Here is a 4,349-nt window from a genome sequence, read left to right as displayed (position 1 = left end):
CCCCACCTGGCTGCTCAATACCAACCATTAGAGGTGAGGAAGTTTGATCAAACTTCCCAAGAAGATATGACCTGAAAGGGGTTTTATAATTACACGCCAGAGCCTAGAAATATTAATAATCGGTAGGATCCATCTGTTCCATCAGCTTATCTTCTGTCTTCTTCCATAGTTTACGTGTCAATTCAGTATGAAGCGCTTCAGTCTTTTTAACTAAATAAAGACAGGGTCTAGTCAACGAAAATAAGTCCTTACATTAAAAATTTACTTCATAGGGTGGCAAAAGCAAGTAGCTGATGAGCTATCCTTGTATTGATTTTGTTTGTAGATGTTCTTCCTCCTACCTGACGAAGATTGACCAACATATTGGACTTGGGCTCTCACCTAAGTTCATCTATTGATGAATGACTTGTTCAACTAGATCTCTAAAGTGCCTAGTTTTCTGAGGCTTTTAGCTTTGAATCAAGTTTCATCATATGATAAGAACAAATCGTTTCATGCAGCTGAAATGGTATATTATGAAGTCTCTATTGGTATGATCTCTACTATGTTAATATGAGGTGAGTCATGGAACAAAAGTAGCTCTCTTTGGTTATTTCCTTCTTCTCCCAGGTTTTATTTGTTGCATCCATATATTTCCAGGTTCATCTCTAATATGATGAAAGTGATACCAGAGAGTGACTGCATGGGATCTCTGGTTGGGTGATCGGAACTTCCAATTCTTGTTTTGCACTACTCTGTTTTAAACTTCCATGCCCTTAGCCCGGTATTGCTGCCAATCTGAGATGCCTTTTAGAACTGATTTTTTTAACTGCGTCATCCTTTGATCTCGAAGAGCCAGACCGGCCGAAACCAACAGCAGTGTCCAAATGAATCGAAGATCTAACAAGGCCCTAAAAAGCCATCTTACTTAGTAATGACCACTTAATTTTTAAGATCACCACACTAAAAAAAAAACGATTCTTCTTTCTTAGTTAGGTCTTGGAACTGGGACGACCTGGGGTGGGTTTATTTATGATAACTCTGCATTAGAGATGAGAGTTGACTTAATGTTTGCTTACTTTAACCTCGTTTCTGACTCGATAGTTATAGCTGACAGCTTGGTACCTCGAGGAGAATAAAGAGGATGAATGCCACCCTCATCCATCAGTCTTGAGTCGATTTCTTCGGTTAAAGAGGATTCCAGAAAAGAGAGAGTCAGAAGATGTGTTTTTAAAACGAAGAAGAATAGAGTGAAGAAGGGGGAATCAGCAAAGTTGAACAAGATTGGAATGAGCATAGATACATGGATCGATGTAACATATCGGCTAATGCTACCAGGTTGATGCAATGTATTCCCCCAGTTGACTGAAAACTTGATTATTGGTATATCGATCAGTCCAACACAGATTGAAATAAAATCCAGTTCAACAAAAAGATTTTGAAAACGCAATGCACCCAGGTAAATAAGGAACAAGATGAGTACAGAAGTTAAACGAGCATCCCAGACCCAAAAGGTGACCCACATAGCTCTTCCCCAGAAAGCTCCAGTCACTAAAGTAAAAAACTGAAGAAAAAGAAACTATTTCTGTATCAGTTCCAGAAGATCGAAGAAAGAGGGGATGTTTTGTTAATAGAAAGAAGGAACTGTTTATAGCCGTCACGAGATAAACGAGTATACTCATCCAAGCCACAGAAGAAGTCTTCTTTTGTACCGCTCGGTTCACTAGGCTCTATACCACTTTAACCTACTTAAAAAGCATTTCGGTGCACCCCGGTTCGGATTGTTCTCTGCCACTCGGTAACATTCAGTCCACCACCGTGCTTGACACGATTCACTGCTTAGTCGACATTCCCTCAAATAAAAGTGGGTTGAGAATACATAGTTTTTTGAGCGAGCAAATAAGCGCACGTCGGCTAGAGACGTCGAAGCGACCAAGAGTTTAGTTTTCCAGTTAGAGGAAGTGGCTAGTAAAATTAACCCCACCACTCTTTGTATTTCTCCATAAAACAAATAATTGAAAACCACATAGATTCAAACCTGTATGGACCCAACCTTCTTCATATGACTCCAACAACAATGGAGTGTAATCAGATGTAGGTCATCTCTGTCTTTATAGAATCGACTAGAGCACTTCGAAAAACTTAATTCTAATGAGTCAAGGAACTGGGAAGGAAGTGGAATGCGGCATTCAAGGCACCCGACGGGCGCTTAGTGTTATTATGCATATGCAATTTCTACTCTTTTATGAGAGGCTCTTTAGAGACTCGACTGAAAGGAGAGGCATGGCTTGAAATATGAACTGATCACGAGGAAGCTATAATTGAATCCATCTTTGCTTAATGCTTTAATCAATAAGTCAGATACTGAACATGATGCATCTTTCCTTTATTTCCGGATCAGATGCCTAATCTCAGACTTCTCTGGAAAAACCACATGCCAATGGTTCAAAACAGAATGCAAAGGACATGTTTTGCATACAAATATAAAAATTGTAACCAAACATTAGCCTAAGCGTGCATTCATGAGAATTAAAGCATTGGTTAACACAAGTTGTTTAACTCGCTTCAAGGTCCTACTCGTTTGGGATCTTTAGGAAATTTGGAGCAATAAGTTCATATTTGGAACTCGCTTAAAATCGTCTTAATACTTAAACTCACCTATTTGAGGCTTAAAGTCCCATTAATCATATATATTGTTACTATCATGATTTATAACCTAGATAAAATCAATTAACATTATCATATATTGGTTGAATTATTAACATCAATACAATCAAAACTATACATAAGTTCAACATAACAAGTTTTCAAAATTAAAATAACTTAGAATAATTTTAAATTTTTAGAATCGGCTTGGAGTCGGCCGAAAAGACACCTAAAACCGGCTTTAAAAGCCTATTTAATCGCTCAAAATCATATTCAACTTGGAATGGAAAATCACTAAGGTCATTTGGTAAGTTGCAACTAACCGCTTAAAAATCGATTTCAGAGACATATTTTAACTACTCTGAGATGCAAATGCCCTTGTGCCTATAATTCTACTGGTGAAACAAGCTTTGACTCTTTTGGTGTTCTTTTAAGAACTGTGTTATCTTTCAAGTATTGTTTCATTAGGAGGAATCATGAAATAACTTGCTTTTTTATGTCTTGAGTGGTTTCAACGATCATCCATATTCTAAATTAAGAAAATTATTCTTAATATAACGTTTTGCTTTCAAAAAGAAAAATAATAAAGTTTTTAAATCTTTTAAAAAGGCAAGATATGATGTCTTTCATTTTTCTTTTCTCCATTTAAGCTAAACTCATCAAGGGAATTCGTTAGTGAAAAGAAACTGAAGACAAGAGGGGGACATAAAGCCAATATCCCCCCAGACAAATATGCAAATAAGAAAAAGAAATAAATGATAAGAAGAGAAGGAAAATACATCAACGAGCTTACCCAAAATGTTCTATCTGAAATTTTGGTGCATTTTTTTTTTTAAATGGACCCCGTTTTGGATTGATTTGCATTTTTCTTCTGGAAAGCATCCGGGAAGGAAGAACTTGATATCATTTTATTTTGAACATTTTCTATCACTAATGTTGATGATAATTGGAAACATTGTATACTTATCATATTCATTATTACCTATATACTTGACTAACGTACCAAATTTATTAGTATCAACATTGAAATACATGATTAACTTATAAAGTAGGCCAACTATCTGGATAAACCTCACATTTCTTCTCGTATAAATTTGACCAACAAGTCTCTTTTAAAGAATCAGGACTAGCAATATTACAAAAAGTACCCGCAACTTTCAACAACCCCTTAAACCGTAGAGTGTAGTAACTCTCATATAAAGACTACATGAATATGATTCTCGATAATCATATCCCTAATCATGAAGTTTTTTCTCAGGATTTCAGGTAAACTCTAAAGTTTGGTTGATTTACCATGAAATGTAAAAGAAATGAAAGGCTACTTAGGTATTTTAGGAACTTTAGGGGTGGGTGGGGGTGGGGTGTTAGAGCCATGTCTGGCACGCGTCTGGTTCTTCCCCTGACCACCAGTACTTGAGCGTACACTAGGATTCGTACCTATACCACCCCGACGTGGACATGCATGTAACACCATAACTCGTACTTGTACCACCCTCACTGGAATATCCTAGAGTTCTCATGTCAAACATCATGTTTTTTCTCACTCTTTGCATATCACTCAAGTGAAATCTCTGAAATCCATATGGTAAATCATGATAATTGTTCAACTGGTTCTGATACTGCTCTGGTATAACATGCATTTCGAGTGCACTAGGAACAATCGAAAGAGTAACAATATCTCCAGATAAAGATAGAGTCTCTACGTCCCAAGAAAACGGCGACAT

General features: G+C 36.9%; 1 pseudogene; it reads right to left on the bottom strand.

Moving 5' to 3' along the window:
* Nucleotides 1-1,054: 1,054 nt before the first annotated feature.
* On the bottom strand, nucleotides 1,055-4,349 carry LOC113305251 (annotated as a pseudogene).

This window comes from Papaver somniferum, chromosome 8 (genome assembly GCF_003573695.1).
Source record: "Papaver somniferum cultivar HN1 chromosome 8, ASM357369v1, whole genome shotgun sequence".
Lineage (NCBI taxonomy): Eukaryota > Viridiplantae > Streptophyta > Magnoliopsida > Ranunculales > Papaveraceae > Papaver > Papaver somniferum.
This window is presented reverse-complemented; position numbering and strand designations above follow the sequence as displayed.